This window comes from Monodon monoceros, unplaced genomic scaffold (assembly GCF_005190385.1).
Source record: "Monodon monoceros isolate NGI ecotype Baffin Bay Population unplaced genomic scaffold, NGI_Narwhal_1 Super_Scaffold_11, whole genome shotgun sequence".
Taxonomy (NCBI): Eukaryota; Metazoa; Chordata; class Mammalia; order Artiodactyla; family Monodontidae; genus Monodon; species Monodon monoceros.
This window is the reverse complement of record NW_021703767.1, coordinates 34,067,026-34,092,569: the sequence shown is the minus strand read 5'-3', so window position 1 is coordinate 34,092,569 and position 25,544 is coordinate 34,067,026.

Below are 25,544 nucleotides of genomic sequence, written 5' to 3'. Positions count from 1 at the left end.
ATGGTAATTCACAATTTTTAAAGGTTATACTCCATTTATAGCTATAATAAAATATTGGCTATATCCCTTGTGTTGTACATTGTATCATTATAGCTTATTTTATACATAATAGTTTGTACCTCTTAATTTCCTACCCCTATATTTTTCCTCCCTCCTTCCCTCTCCCCACAGGTAATCACTAGTTTGTTCTCTATATCTCCAAATCTGTTTATTTTTGTTATAGTCACTAGTTTGTTATATTTTTTAGATTCCACATATAAGTGATATACAGTATTTGCCTTTCTCTGACTTATTCACTTAGCATAATACCCTCCAAGTCCATCCATATTATTACAAATGGCAAAATTTTATTCTTTTTTTGTGGCAAAGTAGCAGCCCATTGCATATTTATACCACATCTTCTTTATCCATTCATCTGATGATAGATGCTTAGGGTGCTTCCATATCTTGACAACTGTATATAATGTTGCTATGAGCATTGGGGTGCATGTATCTTTTCAAATTAATGTTTTTTGTTTTTTTCAGGTATATGACCATGAGTGGAATTGCTTGTCATCTGGTAGTTCTATTTTTAGTTTTTTGAGAAACCTTCGTACTGCTTCCCATGGTGACTGCACCAATTTACATTCCCACCAACAGTGTAGGAGGGTTCCCTTTTGGAGAACCCTAACCAACATTTGTTATTTGTAGACTTTTTGATGATAGCCATTCTGACGTGAGGTGATATCTCATTATGGTTTTGATTTGCATTTTCCTGATGAGCGATTACATATGTGTTCTTCTGTATTGCCTAGTCTGCTGTTCATTCTCTCTAATGTGATTTTCATTTCAGTTATTGTATTCTTCAGTTCTGACTGATTCTTTTTTATATTTTCTAGTTCTTTGCTACAATTCTCACCATGTTCATCTCTTCTCTTCTGTTGTTCAGTTAGCATTCTTATTACTAATTAATGCCTGAGCTCTTTATCTGGTAAATTATTTATCTCTGTTTCCTTAAGTTGTTCTTTGTACGTATTTTTTTCTCTGTTCTTTTGTTTGAAACAAATTTCTCTGTCTTCTTATTTTGCTTAATTTTCTCTTTCTCTATGAAATTACATGAAACAGTTACCCATCCTGGTCTTAAAATCTGTGTCCTCATGTGGGAATGTCCCTATATAGCCTGTGTGTATCCAGTGGCCTTTGTGGTATATCTGGATCTGAAGAAAGCACTAGTCACATCTTCCCCCAGTGTGTGCCGGCAGCTATTACATTCTTAGGATGTGGGGTTGGAGAGGGAGGGGCTAGAGCCAGAGCCAGGTGTGAGCTGAGGCTTCTCTTCTGATGAGTGGCCAACACCACCCTTTAGGGGCAAGGGCGGGTCCCTTGTTACTCAAGTTTATGTGTTTTGAACTGTGGTCCAAGGGTGGAACATGTCGATTGGAAAGGACAGAGCCTGGTGCTTCCTGTGGTTACTGCAGGAGGGAACAGTACCATCTAAATCACAGAGAGTGAGAGTTGAGAATATATGATTCCCTGAGGAAAATAGAGGTTCATCCACAAGGCAGAAGGGAAATGGGTATTGGACTTAAAAACCTCAACTTTCACTCTAATTTGTTTCTAAAACCGGAAGGTTAATGTGGAAAAATTTGAAGAAATCCATGATTGACTGGAGAAACTAAATGGGAAAATATAGATACAGCAATTCCTGTGGTACATTTAGGTGACAAGGAGTATCAAAATCAAAGTGGATCTGAGAAATTCTTTGTTGAGAACAAGGGTTAGAATGGTAGAAAATGACATTTAAGCCAGTTTAAGGAGAGCCTAAAAGCTTTATCTCATCATCACAGAGAAGTTACTGGACACTTTTTGTGTATGAAAATAAAAATAACCATACTTAATTGTGTAGGGTATAAAAAGACTTTCCTTCTACCCTCCTACGTTCCATAGAGGGGTCTATAAAATAAACTGGCAACCGGCAGATTAAGAGAAAATGTATATAAATTTATGAATTTTTAATATAAGAGAACAAAAGTGAAAACCAAAAAGGCAGTGAGACTTGAGAGCTTATATACCATCTTAATAAGGAAAGAGGAGAGGGATATAGGCAACTTAGGGAAGTGTAAATGACTTTTAGGAAAGATGAATGGGTCCATAGAAGAGTCGATGGAAGTTTTATAGTTTTTGACAGTTTGTCTGGGTGCGGTGTTGACTTCTAATCTTCTCTCCTGTGAGAAGAGTCAATCTTACCTGGTTGCTGAAACTCCCTGGGAGAGGATTTATGACAACTGATGTCCTTTCAGAGGATCCTTCTTTAGGCAGATAAGGGGAATTCAGAGAAAGCTTCTCCCCGTGTTTGCTATTTTTCAAGTGGCTTCAACTCAAAATAATCAGTATACCAAAGCATAATATTTTGGGGTGGCATGTGCTAATATCCTTCAACTGACAGTAAAAAAAATTCTATAAGGTATACAAAAAGAAACCTCTTGTTCTGTTAAATAGATATATAAATGTATATGTGATTCCAGACTATATACAATAGATAAATTTTGATCTATCCATGCCTGAGAAATTGATAACTATAGGTGCCTTCATTTCCGGTGTACTATATGTAATAAATTGAAATGGTCTCTAGGAACTACAACTAATGTGCTGATTAACTTTCCTCCTCCCAATATAATTTTCTTTAGAGGAAGATGACATTTTTAATTTAAAAATAAGATGGAGGTTCACAAAATGCTTATGGAATTATTATAAAATTATTTTTCTCTTCAGGGCCACAAACAAAATAATAGTTTAGGTTGACTTGTGGCTAGAATTTTGGTAGCATATAAACTGGGAAGAAAGTAGAGCATAGTAGCATTGTATCTTTCCACAAACCTTTGGGGGAAAAAAGTGACATATCATAAAATATATTTTTTAATTGTTAAAGTAAGGATGCTAAATAGATAACACTGTGCAGATTAAATATTGATATATATGTGTATATAATATGTATATATCATGTATATCAAGTATACACACACACATATAAATCCAATGGCATTAGAAATTTCAAAACTGAGTTTATGAGCTGAAGGTTTAGGGTGATGGTCAATGGAGAAATCTCTTATTGGAATAGTTGCATGAGAATATGGTGCTGTAGACCGTACATCACGACTCTTTGCATGTTCTGATACTGTGGGTACCTAATATAATGTAAATTTTAAACTTTACATACTTACATATTTTTTAATATAAAATATGTTAGCAACTGACAGTTCTGCTTTCCTATATTCATTTTTCTCTAAGTGTGCTCTGGATTGAATACAGATTTCTATTAACTACCCCACTGCTTCAGCTTCCTTGCCCCAGAGCTTACCCTGCAGAGACATGATGAAAGCCAGCTTGAAAACTCTCCTATACAAGGGCCAAACATTTCATTGGTGAGAGACAAAAACAATGGATTTTCTCAGTTTATGTATATAGATATGCATATATACACTTATATGTATATACATATGTATGTATATATTTCCCAAAAGAAGGAAAACACATTGCTCTTTTGCTGGAAAGGATCCTGGATTTTCACACTAACTTTTTGGAATGTAAATATGTCTTCCCAAGGACCAGATAAATGCTTGCTGTCTCTGGCTTTTCTGACCTAGAGATGTCTGTCAGGTCTGTACTTCATTCTCTTGAAATGTAAAAACCTAGAAAGATAGTGTTCCAGTCTACTTGGCACTTGGGGAGCTTAATCTAGGGACCTAATCTGGGCTATAGCTATTTGACTCTCTTGAGACAGTAAGGAATGCCTGTTATCCTTTCAGATAAGAGCAGTTAACTTATGAATAATGACATTAATGTCACAGAGAGAAAGTGAGCTTTAGGAAAACAAAAAGCAAAACCAAAATGTTATTTTGATCTGTGTTATGTAATTCCTTGCCCTTAACTAATTGTGACTTTGTCTGAAATACATACCTCCTAGGCTTGTGAATTTATTAGTCTGTATTATTTGTTTTTAGAGAAAGGCTAGAAGTATTTTTTTTATATTAAAGTAATTCTGACAATCATTTTCTACTGACTTCCTTTCTCTATGACCAATCTCTGGAAACTTAATTCAAGGGCTAAAAGGAAGAAAAAAATGGAGATTTATAATATGGTATGTTAGTATATTATCATATCATGATATAGTACATCAAGTTGTATTAAAAGGGGGACATAGATCAATAAACTTACTACAGTAATATTTGTAATCAAGTTAGAAAATACATGAATTCATTACTTTTTAAAAGGAACTTTTAAAAATAACTATTGGGTTTCTGGTATCATTTTCTTGGCTGTCACATGAGACAATCTGAAATACAACCTCAGTGCCAAGATTTTGACCCCTAATGCTCTGATGCTATTCTTCACTAATCCTAAGAACCAGGATTCTTAGGAGCCAAGAATGACTGATTCTATATTTGAAACAGGAAAACTCAAGGTGAGCCTTGTGAGAAAGAAAATATTATTTTCATAGGTACTAGAGACTGTACTACATAGGATCAGATAGAAATTTCAACTTATAGGGAAGAAAACTGGAGGCCAAGAGGGACAAGTTGAACATGAAAACAAAATAAAACTCTTGCTTTTGAGTTAGTATAGTTGGTCTTGGTGGGACACCGCTTCCTTTGACAACAACTAGAGGAATCTGGATAAGTTCCAAACACTGTATTTCTTTTTTTTTTTTAACATCTTTATTGGAGTATAATTTCTTTACATTGCTGTGTTAGTTGCTGCTGTATAACAAAGTGAATCAGCTATACGTATACATATATCCCCATAATCCCTCCCGCTTGTGTCTCCCTCCCACCCTCCCTATCCCACCCCTCTAGGTGGTCACAAAGCAGGAGCTGATCTCCCTGTGCTTTGCGGATGCTTCCCACTAGCTATTTATTTTACATTTGATAGTGTATATATGTCAATGCCGCTCTCTCACTTCGTCTCAGCTTATCCTTCCCCCTCCTGTGTGAGAATGTAAATTGATACAGCCACTATGGAGAACAGTATGGAATTTCCTTAAAAAACTAAAAATAGAACTACCATATGACCCAGCAATCCCACTACTGGGCATATAGCCTGAGCAAACCATAATTCAAAAAGAGTCATGCAATGTTCATTGCAGCACTATTTACAATAGGCAGGACATGGGAGCAACCTAGGTGTCCATCGAAAGATAAATGGATAAAGATGTGGCACATATATACAATGGGATATTACTCAGCCATAAAAAGAAATGAAATTATTTGTAGTGAGGTGGATGGACCTAGAGTCTGTCATACAGAGTGAAGTAAGTTAGAAAGAGAAAAACAAATACCGTATGCTAATGCATATATATGGAATCTAAAAAAAAAAAAAAATGGTTCTGAAGAACCTAGGGGCAGGACAGGAATAAAGACACAAGCACTGTATTTTTAAAGCATCCAAGAGCTGTGGAAGCAATGAGGACTAAAATGAAGGAAAACTCCAAAGAAGGGAGAATTTTTCACACGTGAGCTGACAACTGGCAGCTATTATTTTTCCCTGTAATCATTTGTTGGTGCTGAGCATGGACCAAGCCAAGGGTTCCTGCTAGGTCATAAACAAAATAACCAAAACTCTCTGTGGTGCCATGGGTTGCTAAAATGACAAAATTGGAGTCTTGAAGGCCTTGGATGTATGGTTAGTTTTCCGTGCTAGACATTTTCTGAATCTGAAAGGGCGGGTGAAATGGTCCATTGTCTTGCAGTGCTTAGGAGCAAAAGGTCCACTGATCACCTGGGAGAAGGAACGTGAGAACCGGAGAGGCTGGATAAGCCAGCCTTAAGGAAAGTGATGAATTGACACAGGGGATTTTGAGCTCCTTTTCACCTGTGCACACATATATTGGGGCTATATAGAGCCTGAGAACCCAGGAAAAGTCCTGGTCAAAAAAAATTACTGAGGAATAGATAACCAGGAATCATTTTAGCCTTCATGTGGGGCTGAAGTGGCATGTTAGAATCTTCAAACACATACCCATTCTTTATCTCAAGGCATTTACCAAATTTTGAAGTTGTGTGGGGTGAAAAGAGCTGAGCTAAAAACCTCTAAAGGGCAAAACTCAATATTCCGAAATCTTGCAGTGATGGGATGACAAAGACTTGTAAGATCTCAATTAAAAACCCCAGAAAGAAAGTAATGCCAGAAGGCGACTTACCAAAGGAGTCTTACCAATATAGAGCCCCAACCTAACTCATAACTAGGTCCAAAGAGGGACATTTCATTATGATAAAGTGTTCAATTCAAAAGGAAGACATCAGAATGCTAAATCTATAGGTTGTGTGACTATTATGTCATCTACAAAGATTTAGAAAAACACGAGGATATGAAACAGTCCCCAATGGAGTAGTCTAGGGCTTAAATACTTGAGTAGAATGAGTATTCAGTTAGAATTAAATGTCATATATTCTTCTAATTCTTCACAGCATTCTGAATTTTCAGTCAGGTTTTGTTTTGGCAACTAGACCAAAAAAAGTAGATGGTCGTGGTAATCTAAAAAATTAATTTAGAGTATGATAGTGAGAAAAGAAAAACATAGGTGACCATGTTTTCTATAAAATCCAATGTAAACATAAGTTCGTAATTGGCTTGGAAAGTTAAGAAGTAAAACATTATTGATACCACAGAGGAATACTAATAAGTTCAGCAAAAAAGGGAGAGATTTAGAGTTTGAAGAGGAAAAAGTAGTCACTTCAGCTGTGTTGCTACATGATATGCTCTTGCTAGCAAGGTTTATTTGGACTGGAGCTTCGTGGTGTCAGTGAGAAGGCTAGGATTGTGAAATGTGGACCGTGTTTGGAAGCAACATGTGGGGGAAAGGTTAGGAGATAGAAACTGGAAATGCACCCAAGCTTTCAATCAAGAAAGGAAATAAAGTGAGAAGTAAGAAGAGGTAGTCATGATTCTGAAGTTGAGGGAAAACAAAGGATGAAGCACATTTTCAACAAACCTTAATAAGCAGTTACTTCAAGTAAAGGTAAAGAACTAGTTCGTAAACAAGATGATTAGTAATTGTGGCAGTCATGGGGGGGGTAATTCAAGTGACTGTTCACTGAAGAAAGGGAAATATTTAGATATTCTGAAGAGGATTACTGCATACAGGGTTTAAATTGACATCAATACCTGAATACCTGATACAGTAATGACCTGAAGTGTCATTATGGCCCTCCTCTTAGAAAGGGGTTACATGGAGGATGGGGGGAAAATGGACTAGTTCAGTTCATCAAGGTCCAATAATAGCAAAAGTCCAGTGGTTCCAGTGGTTCTGCGGACCAATTTAGTAGATGTTTACTAGCTCCCGAATGTATAATTGGAATTGACATGTAGGCACACATATACACACATATATATATTATAAAGTATATCATATTAAATGTATGTTTATATACAGATACACACATATTATGAAGCACAGAGAATCTACATAATTTTATACAGCTGTAAGTGACAGAGCTGAGGTATGAATCCAGGCTGTCAGGCTCAGATATCTGAATAGTCAACCCTTATGATGCTGCCTATTCTGAAAGTATAATAGAGTATCTGCTTTTGGGTTCACCAAACTGTGGAGTAAGTACTGAACTTAAACCAGTAACACCCATTTCCTCTCTATTCTAACATGTATTATATAGTAAAATAAATAATATCACAAAGCAAGTCATTCTGCTCTATAAAATTGCAGAGACTTTTTTCATCATTCAAAACATAGTCTGACTCTGGCAAGTTTATTGTGCTGCTGATTTGAGTGCCAACAGCCTCTTGAAGAAGATTGGCTTTTGCAAAATAGTAAGTTTTAAAGCAGTCACACTGCAAACCCCTGCAGCAGAAAGGAGTAAAAATGCTATTACATTTCTTTTATAATTTCTCTTGGATCTGTTCTTCTGGAAAAGATAAAATCGAGCCAAATAGTTTTCACTACATTGGAGGTCACAGAAAAGAATCCTTTGTTTATGGGAAATGGTCCACAGAGACAGCACCCAATAGCATCCAGTTAAATTGCTGGAAAGGTTGAGCTGGGTTTGCATGGCCATCCCTGTGTTTGCCACATTGCACCCCTGATGAAGGGAAACAATTATACGATTCTTCCAACATTGTAATCAGAAGTGAAACGAGTAGTCATCAGTTTGCATCATCCATTCTGGTTTTCTAAGGCAAAAATGTTATATTTGAGGCCACAAAGCAAGAAAGACTTTTTCCAAGACTCCTATGGAACAGGAGGAGGAGTTGAAGGCATTCCTTTTGTTCTCTTGATCTCCTACTTAAAATTGGAAAACTTACATTTGCCTTTTGTTTATTACATTGCTTAGTAGATTTTGAACAATAGATTAGTACCTAATCTATGTTCATATGATTCCATTTTACCCCAATAGCCTCCTACTGGTAAGGAGAAAATGTCATTCAATGTTGATATTGTTTAAATGGATTCATTAATTTACTTAATACATATTAATTAAGCCATGATGATATGTCAGACTTTCAGAATTAGAGATAAAAAATCAATTATAAATAGTAATATCCCTAATAAACATCCAGGCCCACAAGGGAGACAGAACTGTAAACAAATAAATTAAAATAATATATAAGAAGTGCTTAGTAAGATTGTATATCAGGAACAGAGGCAGTACAGAGGAAGGAATGATGAACTGTCTGTCTATACTCTTCCTGTCATATTCAGACTTTTGCAACTTCATCAGAAGAAAAACAAAACACATAAAAATAAAAGTTAACATTGAAAATTAGTTTATTAGCACCCTCAAATGTGTACAAAATAACTGGTAATACTCAAGTTTGAATATGGATTAGTCATTTGTTTACTCTTTCAATCACTATGTCAAGGATTAATTTTTAAATTTTTAGTTGTGCAATAAAGTTCAAAATACACATTATCATATAGTAATTTTTCATAAATTTATAGGAAATACACTTTGTTCAAAATTTTCAGTGATTTCTCAAGATTATTTCTTAATAAATTTGTTACTTCCTGAGTAAGAGGCTTGGAAGAATTAGGACTGTTCTGTAAATGACTAAGTGACCAAATGCTTAAGCAACATCTTCCATTAATGTAATCCGTAGCTATGTTGGCGAAGAGGCCATCTATAATGTGACCCGTGGTATTTATCACTTCCTTTCCAAAGCTTAAAATCACCTACAATAGCAAAAACCAGAAGAAGAGGATTTAATGGACATCTTTGTTTTGTTTAATTAGCATCATGTCTTTGGGATAAACTGGGAGGTAACTGCATGCTTTTCCTTTGAGAAAGTTTCTTCCTCCTCACTCCAACTTTATGTTCCGGACCCTCTCTTTAAGAAAACTCTGACTATCTTGGCCTATCACAGTACTCCCATTCTCCTGGCTATCTAAAACATCCTTTTTGTGTCACACTATTCTGTATTAAGTTCTTCACTGCACTTCTACTTAACTAAATTGATTTTATTAATTTTTTCCATGCTGGTTCTTTGATTCCCCCATTGTAATTTAAAATGCACAAAGAGAGAAAGAGTTTGTCTTGTTCACTCCTGTATACCTAGATTGAGATCATGACCTGGAACATAATAGGTTTTTTATATATTTACTGAGTGAATGGACTGGTACAAGAATAAGTATGTGGTACCAGACACAATTAAATTCCTTCACCTAGAGTTTTCCAAGTGTAGTTGGCAGGGAAATTTCCTTCTCTCTTGAGTCCTGAAGTTATGAACAGGTAGTCTCAGGGCCACCAGCTTTCATGTCTCCACAGAAAAAGCTCAATAAATAAAGGTGACCCACAGCAAGAAGAAGAGATGAGATGACAAAGGTGGTGAGAGTTTTTGTTGGATTAAATATCTGGTTCATATTTAATATCCATCAGAGGAGCCCTGGTTTCTGCAGATTTTTTTTCATCTCAGAGTTACTTCAATATCCTGTCAATAAAGAAGGATCCTTTAGCAAAAACTAGAGTTGGAAATCTGATTTCCATGCCAAACAATCCTGACTAATCAGGGTAGAAGAGGAAAGCAGTTTGATTCATTGAATTACTATAGATGGAAGTAAAAACTGCTCTAATCATACTTAATATTTTCTACTTAATTAGCACCTTAACAGTGTAAACAGCACTTTCACAGAGTAGCTCATCTGAGATTCATAATGCCTCTGTAAGGAATTTGGTGTATCAATAACATCTTTTTTCCAGATGAAGGTTGTAGTGCTTAGGTAATATTTATTAATATCATAATAATATCATTGAATGCTTAGAATATGCCAAAGTTTGCACTGAGCATGTTAATCCTCATGGCAATGCTGGAGGTAAGTTCTATCATAACCTCTATTTAAGAACTGAGGAAGCTGTGATTGAAGAAGTAATTCTTTCCAGAGACACACAGCTAATAGTTAGATGACCAGCCAAATTCACAACGCTAGTCACTGAGACAGCCAGGACCTGAACTTGTCTATTATAATAACAATAATTGGATAATACCTTGTATTATGACTAAATAAGAATCAAAGTATGTTCACATGTGTTTTGTGGGTAATTTTTTTGAAAGAGTTATTTTATTTAACATAACTGATTTACATCTCTTGTGGATTACTTCCACATCTACATGTCTGTTCCTAATTTTCTTTCTGATTTATAGACCCAGCTACTTGAACAGCAAATAGTTCAGTTAGACTGGAGTATAGATTGGAAGAAAAGGGCAGTTCGAGATAAGACTGGGAAGGGTACCTACTAAATAAATAAAGTGGGCCAATATGTGAAGGGCCTTAAATAACAGGCTGAGAACTGTGGCCTTTATCTCTAAGTGAAGGGGCCACTAGAGACTCTGGAGCTGTGTAGAGACTCTGGAGCTGTGTACTTGCTCATATTTCTCAAGACATATTTCTAAAATAAATGCTGTTATTTCTCTCTTGGACTATGTAACTTGCTTCCTGCTTTAATCTTTCCACTTTCTCTTTTTAAGCTACTACTCTGATTGCATTGTTCTACTCAGAAAGCGTCAGTGTCTCTACATGTCCTACAGAATAAAGTCCAGGTATCTTAGCCTGAAATGCACTGAACTCAACCTAAAATTTCAGAAGCACTTGCCCTACCCTGCTGAGATTTTATCTTTGCTGGAACAGCTTCCCACATGCATTTCTACTTCCATCAGGCTGTATTCTGATATGACTTGCATTTTCTAATCTTGGTATTTCCTATACTTGCAGTGGTTTCCATCGACATTCCTCTACCTGAAAATTCCCCCATCTTATATTTCCCACTTCAAATTGCACTTTCCTTATTATGCTTGTTCTCCTCTTTCAGTGGAAATTAATTCTCTAATGCATCTTTTATGATTTGATGGCTCACCAAATTTTGATCTCATTGTGCAAGAATTTTCCTCTGTACAAATTGGTTTGTAAAATGTTGGGTTAAAAAAAAACTTTAATAGATGTTTCTTCTGACAAGACTTCTAGAGGCTTTTATATGATAGTGTGGATGTCTCTAAGAGGGGAATATGCCATTCAGCATTTCCCAAAATTATTTAACTAAGGAAATTATTGTTTTGTGGACACCTAGGATTACTTATTCACAGAATACTACTTGGGAGGAATAGCACTATTTGACACTACTTTGTTATACTTCCTAATTATATTTGTAGTTATGTTGCAATTATTCATAAAAATACATTCCTTCCTTTGCTTGGTTGTCAATTCTTGAGGGCAAAAAGTTTATCTTGTTTATACTTGCTTACCTTTAGGAGCTTAGCAAAGTTTTACAACATCTGGTAGTTGTTCATTAAATGATAGTTGAATTTAATGGAATTTTTGCCATATACTTATGGTTTTCAATAATAAAATAAGACTTTTTTATTAGTGAATATCTTATGTTAAACACTTTTTACACATGTATCATAGTTTATGAATTATCACAAATATTTGCATGTATTGAAATATATGCTTTGAGTTATTTCACCATTTTTGGTTGTTTTTGTTTTTATTCAGAAATGCATTGACAGGTGATGCTCAACTTAATTTCTGAACTACACACAAAAAAATATAAGAAAAATTCAATAATAGCAGCCATAGGTAATTTACCAAAAAATTATAAAAGTTTAAGTTTCAGGGGCCCTCACTCCATGCTGATACCTTTTGAGCTACTGGGGAAGATCCTAGCAATGTGTTCATGTGGTATTATTATTATTATAAATTATTATTCTATGGCAACAATAAGATAGCTCAGCAGCAGTCATTTATTACTCTTATCATACTTCACTCCGAATTCCCCTCTGTCATATTTACTCACATGTTGGGTAGCTCTGGAATGACCACAGTTGACACCTTTTTAATTTGTGATTTTCTGATGTTTATTTTTATTAAACATCCAAGTTCATACCCAATATAGAAGGAGTTGTCAGTACTCTTCCAGTATTCCCTGCCCCAAGTTTACTCAACTAGGGCTTTCTGCTGGACAGTTCCTGTGCTCGTCTATGGTTACCCATCCCCTCCTTGGGACTTTCTCTGGCTGCAGGGGTGTGCATAGCCCGTGGACACACACAAGCACAGAGAAGGCCAGAAATACCCAGGAATTACTACCTCAGGAACAATTCTCAATCAATGAGGAATAGAAGTGGTATAGACCCCATTTCCCCTTCCCCTCAGGGGGACATCAGACATTCTGAGATGTAATCTAAAATGTCTCTCAAAGGGCTCACACCAATTGCTCGAAGTGGTGACTCTATTATTTATGCCCCTTTATTGGTTTTCTCCATATCAGCTTCACTTCCTCACACAGCTTATGGGATCACTCCCCATGTAAGTTAATTGCACCCACGTTCTCTTCCTAGAGGTTGGTTTTGGGAAACCCCAACTAAAACATTTGGTTTTGTATTTGCAAATTGGTATTATTTTTCTTTAAAGCGTCCCCCATATTGTGTAAACTTCAAGGCCTATCCAACCTGGATCCTCCCCTCAATGTGGCATACTTATAGAAAAAGAAAACCATTAGTTAATTCTGAAAGTTCTTCACTCATCACAAGCCAACAGGGTAGGCAGTGGGAATTACTGTTATAAATTCACATAATCTTAAAAACAAATGCTGAAACTATTTTTTGATGTCATGAGATAATCTGTCCAAAGAAAAACCTTTAGTTTTATATAAAGAAAAATATTTTAAAGCTCGACCTCTATCATTCCTTAATAACAGAGCTTAGAGGTTGAAGCAGTGAACTTGGATGCCGTTTTGACCTGTTTCATTCAGCAGCCATGCCCCTAAAGCTACTGTTAAATTAGAGAAGTTAAACCAACAAACCAAACAAAAACAGTAAGTAAATGTCAATTTGGCTTGCATTCCCATATACAAAAGTAAGACTTCTGTAAATAAAAGCAAGTCAGAATTGGATGGGGATGTCTTCAATGCCTCACAGGATCAGTAATAGGGTATGTGCAGCTCTCCTTTCTGGGTCAGCCGTCTGAATCCAGCCCAGGTCAGTTGAAGCCAAAAAAGTCATTTATATTACACAGCTGATTTATACACTCGGTGGAATGAGTCTGGTTTCGCTCCAGGTTTTGGAAGACAGGTGTCTGCAGCTTAGCACTCCCCCCTCACATGGTGCACTAATTGGCCCCCTTGTTAGCAACCTGGACAAGAAAGGCCAAGGTTTAAATGAACACTGAAACTGAATGGCACTCACTGTGGCCGACCCAGGAGCCTCAGTCCACTGGTCAGACAGGATTGACAGCAGAGCAGTGTTTTCTTTTTCCTGTCCCACACTGTGTAGATTGAAGGGGAAATTCAGAATACCAGACAGCAGCTTGCTATTTGTCCAGGGCACTTAAAACATTTTGAAAAGAAAAGGATTTCAAAGGAGATTATCAAAAATTGCTTTTGGCATGGAGCTCTGCTTGACATGTTTCAACATAAGAGTAAAATGCCATGGCTGAGTTATAACCCGTGAATACATAAGTTCATCATCACAACACTTGCAAAGCCCACATTGAAATAGTTGTCCTTCAGGCACTTGCTTTAAAAGTGGGGCTATGTGTCTGACTTCTGTCTGGTTCTGTGATAGTAATAGAGTGGTCGTTTTCAAGCAGTTCATAAATGAAGAAGTAAAAGAATGGATTTTCCATTTTCATAATTTTACTTAGGGTATCTTTTGAAGTGTGTATTATTAATTTGTCCTAATGCTAACTACCAACTGAAACTAACCTCCCTAATGAGGTTCATTTGTCCTTTGACAAAGCAATAAATAGTTTCCTCAAGAAAAACTTAACTAATAGCGTAGCCAGTACCTTATAATTAATTTTCTTCCCCAATCCTTGCAAGCATGAAAACAAACAGTAAATTTTTCATTTGTTCATCTCTTTAGAACAACTGTTTAGCAGAGATATGCTTGATTAATGGATTTAATTTGTTCCTTTCTTCTGTAGTCAGTTTTCATATTACATTGGTTATCAGAGGATAGGACAATAATGTGGGCATTCTCATTGCACTCCACTCCATCAGTGTCAGCACTGGCTTCTAGTTCCAGGTCTGCATCTTTAACCTTTGTCGTCCTGCAGAATCTTTCATCAATCTGTGTTACAGTCACCTTGGGAAGAAAAGGCAGAAGCACTTGGTCAGCACTTGCAGGTAATAAAGTGTGTCATTATTTCTAACAAAATGCTGGCAGCGGTGCACCTCTCATTTCCAAGTGAAATATGATTTGTGAGATCAGCAACGCAACTGTTAAAAGGGAAAAATGGAAGGTACCAGTCTGGTCACTACAAGGCCCTCTGTAAAACCAACACAAAATACTAAATGCTTCCCTGAGTACTGAGCACTTTCAAATAGCTGGGGCTAGTTTTGCAAATTGAATATTTTTGTCAGATAATGAAAGTACCCATGTAGGGGTCAAATAGCATCATAAAAAATATAATAGCAGACTTCATAATACTGACCATTTCATAGTAGGGGAGAAATCTCCATGGTTCAAATCTGTAGTTCACTTGACTTTTCAGTGTGACACAAAATGGCCATAAATTCTAGCTTGAGGGTTTTTTTAAATTATTTTTTTAAACTAGGTGTAATATAGGCTTTGTGGAAAATGGAAATGTTTAAGAAACTTTAAGGGATGCCTTTTTGGCAATTTTTCACTTCACCATAAAATTTTAAACTAAAACATATGTTTAGATATTTCCTGTGTATAAAATGTACTTATATGTTATGTAATTTGACCAAGGGTGCTACTTTTTTGCATATTAAAAGATAAAACTCTTAAGTTAGATAAAACTCTGTATGTTTAAAATACAGAAAATATAGGGGCTTTCCTGGTGGCCCAGTGGTTGAGAGTCTGCCTGCCGATGCAGGGGACACGCGTTTGTGTCCCGGTCCGGGAAGATCCCACATGCCACGGAGTGGCTGGGCCCGTGAGCCATGGCCGCTGAGCCTGCACGTCCGGAGCCTGTGCTCCGCAACGGGAAAGACCACAGCAGTGAGAGGCCCATGTACCGCAAAAAAAAAAAAGATAAAAAATTATTTTGTGTGGTGAGAACTATTTGGATTTACTATCTTAACAACTTTCATATATAACATATAGCAGTGTTATTATATTTATCACATTGTACGTTATATCCTTAGTTCTTATTTATCTTATAACTGGAAGTTTTTACCTTTAGACTGCTTTCATCCAATTCGCAACCCCCCGTTTGTTTGTTTTTAAAGTATAATTGACCTGCAACGCTATGTTATTTCCTGTTGCACAACATAGTGACTTGGTATTTCTGTACATTTCAAAATGATCACCACAATAAGTCTAGTTACCATATGTCATCATAGAAAGATAGTACATAGTTACTGACCATATTCCCCACATCGTACATTTCATAACTATGACTCATTTTTTTTGCAACTGGAAGTTTATACCTCTTAATCTCCCTCACCTATTTCTTTCCTCCCCCCACTCTCTTCTGTTATTTTAGATTTCATAACTTTTTTTTCTAAAATAGTTTCATGTTGCAAAATATTACATAACTGTTTCATAAATTTGCCTATACATTTGGATTTCTCAAATTATTCTCTGACCATGATTTCTGTTTCTCTTGCCCCTCAGGTAGATACTGCAAGACTCCATCCACAAGTATTTTAAAAATTATAAAAGTTCATACAGCTCAAAATATGAGAGAGAAAGGGAAAAAAACTCAAAAAAAATAATTTGTATATTAATTTTAACTTAATCTGCTACTAGTAATGAGGACTTTGATAGTGGGTAAGAAAAACAACTTTAGGGAAAAATTATTAATAACTGGAGAAAGTCTTTAATCAAAGCTATTTGATTTAAATCAAGGGAGTCTATGAAACTCCTCCCACTGCAAGTCACTGTACTTTTTTTTTTTTTTTTTTTTTTTTTTTTGCCGTACACGGGCCTCTCACCGTTGTGGCCTCTCCCGTTGCGGAGCACAGGCTCCGGATGCGCAGGCTCAGCGGCCATGGCTCACGGGCCCAGCCGCTCCGCGGCACGCGGGATCCTCCCAGACCAGGGCACGAACCCGTGTCCCCTGCATCGGCAGGCGGACTCCCAATCACTGCGCCACCAGGGAAGCCCTGTACATTTAATATATGGGATCTCCGGGCCTTTGTCATAATCTCAAAGATTGTCTTTCGAGTCTCAGAAATTTATGGTAACAAAAGAGGTCACAAGACTAAAGTCCGTATTTGCATGGCTCAAGAAAACCTTAGGCTTCCCTTTGAGATCTCCCTACCCTGCTATGTCTGGGGGGGCTCCAGTGTGTTTCAGTGATGTTCCTCTTCTCAGATGAGCCTGAAGAGCTATCCCATTAAGCTCCAGCTGCCCATATTTATTTTGCCCAGAAGCTGATGCTGGCCACATGCCAGGATTGCATTCCCTATTCTACCCCACCCTGAGGTTTATTGAGATACAACTGACCTATAACATTGTGTAAGCTTAAGGTGTACAACATGGTGATGATTTGATACACATCTATATTGTGAAATGATTACCACAATAAGTTAATTAACACATTCATCACATCATATAGTTACTCTCCTTTTTTTTGTATGTGTGGTAAGAATATTTAAAATCTACTCTGTTAGAAACTTTCAAATATAAAATATAATATTGTTAACAATAATCATCATGCTGTACCTTAGCTCCCTGGAAAGTATTCATCTTACAACTGGAAGTTTGTACTCTTTGACAAACAACTTCCTTTTTCCCCCACCTCTTAGCCCCCGCAACAACTATTCTACTCTCTGCTTCTTGAGTTGACTTCTTTACATTCTACATATAAGTGAGATATACAGTGTTTATCTTCCTCTGTCTGACTTATTCTACTTAGCATAATGCCCTTAAGTTTTATCCATGCTGTCACAAAGGGCAAGATTTCCTTCTACTCTACGGCTGAGTAATACTCTACTGTGTGTGTGTATCCAATATTCTTTATCCATTCATATATGTATATGAATACATATATATCTTCCATTGTCTCTATCCACTTCTTTATCCTAAGTATTAAACAACACATATGTTATTTCCATGTCTTGACTACTGTCAATAACAATGCTACAATGATAATAGTATTAGTAATGAATAATACTACAATGAATATGGGAGTATAGACATCTTCTTGAGATACAGATTTCATTGCCTTTGGTTATATACCTAGAAATTAGATTGCTGAATCATATGGTAGTTTTATTTTTAATTTTTAAGGCACCTCCATATTGTTCTCCATAGTGGCTGCACGAATTTCCCACCAACAGTGTAGGGGGGTTCCCCTTTCTCCACATCCTCACCAACACCTGTTATCTGTTGTCTTTTTGATAACAGTCATTCTAAAATGCACCTCTTTTCTATTTTCCCCTTTCAAATTACAGAAAAGATTGCTCCTTTTGTTATTATCGTTATTCAACGTCTCATTTACCCAGCCTTAAATAAAACTACATGAAGAATAAAACCTGAGGCTTACCTTGGCATCTGCCAAACCAACTTTACTTTAGATCATTGGCAATCTAGACTGTACAGTCTTCTTGTCTTCTGACACTCAGTGCTTATCTTTATGGATCAGTTGTTCTCAACACAAGCAGACACACATCCACTAAAGCAGTGACGACTGAGGGCACAACCTGGGACAAAAGAAAACTGGGTGGAAGGATACTTAAAAGGTGAAATAATGTACAAAAGTGCAATTTCACTTCCAACATAGACAATCGTTTATGTTAAAATATAATAAAACTTGGTTTATTAAGACCACAACTTCTTAAACATGTGTTTATAAATATGACTTAGGCTGCCTGTAGTAACGAGATCTGGCAAACTTTTTCTAACTAGGGGCTGAACAGAACCTTTCTTATTTTTTTATTTTATTCTCCACACACATAATTTTTGTAATAATTTTGTTAAATAAGACTTTCAAAATCTAAACCATTACACTCGTATAAGTGTGAGATAAACATATCAAATATTTTTCTAACACACTAATTAATGAGGGAACTAGTAAAAGTTTAAAATCAGTAAAATAAAGATTTGAATCTCAGAGATTTACATCCTCTACCAAACTTCTTTTGCATCAGGATGAATGAGAACTATTTCATTGCTATGAACAGGAAACATTTGTATTACTTTTAGTTTTCAACTAAAGTTAAAACTAAGTTAAGGCCTTCCCTGGTGGCGCAATGGTTAAGAATCTGCCTGCCAGTGCATGGGACGCAGGTTCAAGCCCTGGTCTGGGAAGATCCCACATGCCACGGAGCAACTAAGCCCGTGCACCACAACTACTGAGGCTGTGCTCCAGAGCCCACGTGACACAACTACTGAAACACGAGCGCCTAGAGCCCGTGCTCCGCAACAAGAGAAGCCGCCACAATGAGAAGCCTGTGCACTGCAACGAAGAGTAGCCCCTCTTAATGCAATTAAAGAAAGTCTGCGCGCAGTAATGAACACCCAACACAGCCAAAAATAAATAAATAAATGAATTAATTAAAAACAAAAAACTAAGTTAACTAAGTTAACTTCTGTCTCTGCAGAATTATAAAATAGTTTAGTCAAAGACATTCATAGGTGCACATTCTACAGCATCAGATAACCCCAGAGAGTCGACTAGACATCACGCAGCATTCCCTTGAGAGAAACCTCAGTATTCTCTTTTGCCCATTTCCAAGCTTTTACATTTTTCCTGACCATCTTTATATTACAAAACATTTTCCCAATTATCCATAATTATTAAATTAATAACACTGTTTTTCACTTAAAAACTCAAATTTTTATTCTTGGAGGAAAAAGATGTTTCCTTCTGCTCCTTTTCAAAGGACACTTTATCCTTATGGCTAGTTTCTTACCTAGTTATTCTAGGCTAGAGTGTCTAAATACCTAAGATGTGTCATATAGTCCCTTAAGAAAAAAAAAAAAAAGAAACTAAGAAAATCACTCAAATTCAGAAATTTACCATAGGTGACCTTCCCATGAAGAAGAAAACCTTTGAAAGGGATGACATTTGCAAGAACAGTGATAAGGGCATGATTTGGGGGAAAAATCAATTCTCAAAGGATTTTAACGTCACTTTAAGAATCAGTGCTGTAACAGTCATCAGATTCATCATCGAAGACGTATTAATGTGCAGGATAAGGTATGGAAGCTAAAGACTTCTTTGGTATCTGAGTTTTAATGCATGAGAGAAAGAAGTAAAAAACAATTCCAATTCTGTATTTCTCAGAGACTGTCCCTGGTTAATGCGATAGACGTTTGATTGTTAAGCCTTATATAATAAAGGGAGCCACCTTTTAGGAGGAAAGGAAATTTTTGTTTTGTAGTGGTTACTTGACTATTTAGTTTCAGAGATGTCCTTGAGGCCATACAAGAATGTGAATGTGCTTGCCAAGTTATTGGTTGTCTTGAAAGTATGGAACAGGCAAAATCAGAATAATAATAGGGCTTTGCAAAATAGTAGTGGATATATAACTTGGCTCCTTTACAAAGATATACAAATCCAAGACAGAAGGGGAATTTGTTATGAGATAAGCTCTGGGCAGCTAGGTCTTCAGTTTGAACCGGTTAGAACTAGAAAGAGTACTACTGAATATGAAGTACATTTTAATACTGCCTTCAAGTAAAATGGAATGAATTTAATGAGCTACAGAGAAGGCCAGTTTCTAGAGTGGTGTGTACTGTGTATTTTTCCTTGGGGTATCTGTAAATGCCTTACTAATTGCCCTCTTTTAGTGTTGAAAAGTGTTTTAAATAATTCATGTCTTTGGTTATATTCCAAATTTTTAAAAATAAGCATATTTAAACTTTAAAATCAGAAAACATAAAATAGATGTTAATGAAAATTTGGCTCTCAGAATGTGATATAATATGAAATGTGGGGTCTACAGTGGTATTAACCTATTGATTTATTTAATGAATTAAACAGAACTATAGAGTTCAGCTAAAAATGAAAATGGAATCCACTAGCCATTTGTATGATTACTATATATTTATGCTAATTAGTTATTTTAGTCAACTTAGATTAAATTGTCATCGTAAAATACTCTGCTAAATATTTTTAAAATAATACTGCTAAATATTGAGTTTATGATTATTTGGTCTGTACTGCTTAATAATGAAATATGCAGAGAAGCAAATAGCAGATGGATTGCTCACTTCTCCACATCACGTTAGTTAATAAAGCTCAATGTTTGCAGCAATTTGTGTGTAAATGATCTGTAGGTTCTAACAGACCACAGCTCAATATTATCCCAAAACTCTCTAAAATAGAGCACAGGCTTAGACTGCACAAATTACTAGGTTGTGTCTAGGTTGTGTTCTAGTCGTGACTAGGAATAATTTCATTATATGCTAAGCTAGACAGAAAAGCATTTTGCAAATTGATTTCATTCAAGGTAGTACACTTTAAGAGGAAAAATTACATAATAAAAACAGAAAGCATCCATGGGAAAGAAGGAATATAGTACATAATCTGGATTTTACTTAATAGGAATAATTGAGTAAATGAAATAAGTTTAATAACTCAGAAATCAGAAGGCATGATAAAAGGAAATATATGTATTCAAATATGTGAAGAGTTGCCAAATGTTAAAAAAAAAAAATAAGGATGTTTACTCAGTATTGTCCTGAAGTTAAAAATTACAAGAATGCAGATTGTGGATCAACATATGCAAGAATTTTCCATGCTCTCCTCTTCGTTGGTGTTGTCTACACTATAAAGTTGGGCACTCCCACTCACTGGATACATGAAAACTTAAACTGGTGATCCATCTCCCCAAGGTATAATGTATCAAATTATTGCACTTGTTCAAAAGTAGACTAGAAGATATCAAGGTTCTTTTGACTATATCTTCTATGAGAATTTGGTGGTTATGTTAATGAATACTGTTTAGTATATCTTTAGTGAAGCCAGAGTTATACATTTTAAAATATCTTTAATGTTAATAACCATATTCTATAATGTGAAGTCATACCAACTATGTTATCACCTCTTAAAAAAAACATGCTAATGCAAAGAAATAAGAAGTATAATGAAGACTCTTTTAGTGGCAGCCAGAACAAACTGGAAACAGCTTGTTTTGGAAGTTTACAAAATCACTTAGCTGTAAAGCCTTGGATTTGAGTAGGTAGATTCAGGCATAACTAGATCAAAGTGATCAAAAGATATTTTTAGAAATCTTTATTCTTGATACGTACATCCCCTCTCTCTTTCTCCGTCTCTTATAGTGGGTCTTTTATCTGTTGTGTTTTATTTTCTTGGAGGTTCTCTTCACATGCCAAGAAATATGACAATATGCATGTTCAGGAATACCTAGTTCTAAAACTTCCTGATCTAAGAGAGCATAAAGATCTACTTTCTCTAGCATTTATAGGGATCATAAAATAAATATTCTCATTGGCACTGTTATTTACTTTTTATTGTATTAGAAAAGTCCCTGTTGTCCAGAGGGTGAACCTAAATGAAATTCACACTCTTATGGTTGAGGATTGGAAGAACTGGGCAAAAAAATCACATGAAATTAGAAACAGTTCTGAAAAAGAAGACAAAAGAATATAACAAATATTTAGTACACACACGATTAATAGCTAATCTAAAGTACGTTCCAATAGACATGCCCACATGAACCATTGCCTTTCTTACTTATTTCTTAGGCCTTTTGCTATTGAACAAATTACTAGGCCCAAATCCTAGCTTTGAAATGGCCCAAATCCTAGCTTTGAAATAAAATCCAGATTATGTACTAGCTTTGAAATGGGAGTAACATCTCTGTGTAAATAGAAAATAACTTAAAGAAAACCTGAACTATTAACCAAGCATGGAAAACTTTAAATACTACTTGTTGTGTGGAATTTTTAGTACACATACTTTGCCAATATACTTAGCCAATGACCACAAAGCAACTTAATCTTTAGTCATTTGCTCAGTAAGTAAATATTTTTTGAATGCCAGCTAAATATCAGACAGTGTTGCAGGAATAGGTTAATAAAGCACAATTCCTACCCAGCAGAACTCAGTCATCATGGAAATAGATCGCTAAATATGTAACTAGAATCACTATTATATATGATATTTTAAGACTATGTCAATATGACATCAGTGCATATTACTATCAGCATATTATTACATATAATACATATTGTTTTATATGATATATTTTTAATATGTTAATACAGATCTTCCTTGACTTACAGTTGTATTATGTCTCAATAAACTCATCGTAAGTTGAAAATATCTTAAGTTGAAAATGCATTTAATGCACCTAACCTGTTGAACATCATAGTTTAGCATAGCCCACCTTAAAGGTGCTCAGAACACTTACATTAGCCTGCAGTTGGTCAAAAGTTATTTAACACCAACCCTATTTTATAATAATGTGTTGAATAGCTCTTGTAGTTTATTGAATACTCTACTGAAAGTAAAAAAACAGGGCTTCTGTGGTGGCGCAGTGGTTGAGAGTCCGCCTGCCGATGCAGGGGACACAGGTTCGTGCCCCGGTCCGGGAAGATCCCACATGCCGCGGAGCGGCTGGGCCCGTGAGCCATGGCCGCTGAAACTGTGCGTCCGGAGCCTGTGCTCCGCAACGGGAGAGGCCACGACGGTGAGAGGCCTGTGTACCACAAAACAAACAAACAAACAAACAAACAAAAAACAGAATGATTGTATGTGTATTTGTTGTGATGGTGTGGCTGACTGGGAGCTGTGGCCCGTTGCCACTTCCCAGCATCAAGAGAGGGTATCACAGCATATTGCTAGCCCAGGAAAAAGATCAAAATTCCAAATTCGAAGTACAGTTTCTACTGAATGCATATCACTATCACACTATCGTAAAGTCAAAAAGCCCTAAGTCAAACCATCATAAGTTGATCCATCATAAGTTGGGGACCGTTTGTATTTAGCATATATAAGTTTTAAAAGGTTAACAAGGCCTGTCAGAGCCCAGCAAAGGAAGCTGTCAACACTGCCCTGAGGGCTGGGGAGACTTCCCTAGATGGTGACATTTGACCTGGGCTTAGCTGAGCCTTACCAGAGGGGCAGGAGCCGGACTGGTAAACAAATGTGGGAATAAAAGAGTGTGAAGCAAAGTGCAAAATATATAAAAAATGCCAAAGATTTTGGCAAGATGGCTAAAACAATGTGGCAACAGTATGGGTGGGTGTATGGAAGGTAGGAGGCAGGAGTTCTTATGAGTTGTTATTTTTCTTGGCTCCTTTACTTATTTTTAAATCTCCATATTACTTTAAAGACAGTTCTCATCTATATTTGACTAATATTGTGTGTTTAATATAATTTATTGTTTCATCATATACATTATGCTTCTGTAGGCTTTGCCCCATAAAAAAAATTAGAAAAGTATAAATAATTTATTTTTGTTCCTTTTTGTGGATAAGCAGTGCCTTTACACTACCTTAAACACGCCGAGAACAGAACTCCAGGACTTACTTTTCTTTGCATTTCCTCTCATTCTAACATTACTTATTTTTCACTCTCATCGCAAACTCTGATAAACTCCTATTTTTATACTTGAAGTTTGCCTTAACTAAGAAAATAATCAAATTAATAAAATTGAAGGCTTCATCTGTTTTTCGTTTTCAGTGATGACATTTCTTAATTTAAATCTCTTTTTTTTTATCAGCCAGAGTCCAGTAAGGAAACCTAACCATCCATTATTTTAACAGGAAACATTTATTAAAGAATTGTATAAATAGCTATCCAGTGTTTTATAACACAGCAGTACTAATCACAGAAAGTAGCTACCATTGTGAAATCTTGCAGACCAATAGGAAGAGGTTGGGATAATTCAAATGCAGAAATGTGGAGGTACAGCCCTGTGCAGCTACAGCTCAGACTGTCAAGAAAACTAGCTGGTGGTGGCATCCCTGATGAAGCTGGCTTTAGGAGTTTGGGGAGTGTGATGGTTATTTTATGTGTCAACTTGACTGGGCTAAGGGATGCTGAGATAGCTGGTAAAACATTAATTCTGTGTGGATCTGTGAGGGTGTTTTTGGAAGAGGTTAGTGTTTGAATCTGTAAACAGAGAGTAAAGATATGTATACCCTTACAATGTGGGTGAGCATCATCCAATCATTGAGGGCCTTTATAGAACAAAAGGCAAAAATCCCTTTCCATCTTCTACCTTTGGACATCAGAGCTTTTGGTTCTCGAGCCTTTGGACTCAGACTTATACTCACAGTCTCCCAGTTCTTAAGCCTCTAGCCTTAAACTTGGGCTTACACAATTGGCCCCCAGGTTCTCAGGCCTTCGGACTTTGACTAAATTTTATCACTTGCTTTCCTGGTTCTCCAGCTGGCAGACAGTAGATTATGAGGCTTCTTGGGCTCCATAACTCTGTGAACCAATTCCAATAATAAATCTCCTCGTATATATATCTACATATATCCTGTTGGTCCTTTTTTTCTGGAGAATGCTGACTAATCAAGAAGCAAATGGAAAACTAAAGTCAACTGCTATTACTCACACCAACAGCTGCTATTAACGTGAAGAACCTTTGCTGGAGTGATGCTAATAGGAATAGGAAGCAAAACATGGAGAAGCAAGTCACTGCATCCCCCACCAGCTGTCCGGTTTCCTTTAGTTTTCCAATTTGCATAACCTAACAAGGACCCCCACTTAGTGAAGAAGAAATATACGTTTGCAGAATCTCAGCCCTAGTATCACAAAGTAAAGTATAGCAGTGTGGGTTTGAAACTGAGAAACACTGAATCACCAGCTCACTGTCCAACTGGTTGAATATGCCTCACAGTTTCCAAATAAAAGAGGAAAATTTTCAATACAGAAGAGGACATTTTCAAGACTATTACAAGTAAGATAAACTACGGGTGACACTAGATCTTTTACTACTTATGTATTCATGTAGACTCTCTTGTGTTTACATATATTCATCTCTTTACTCATTTTTTTTTATAGTAGCATTCATTCTAGAGCTAGTTCACTGCGGTAGGAGAAAATCCTGAAAAGGTCAAGCCTTGCCTCTCTCATTGTGAGCTAGGCAACAAGGGCATATCTCTTAATTATTTTCAGGCCCATTTTCTTCCTCCATTATCCTAAGAGTTTAGATAATATTCATTTATTT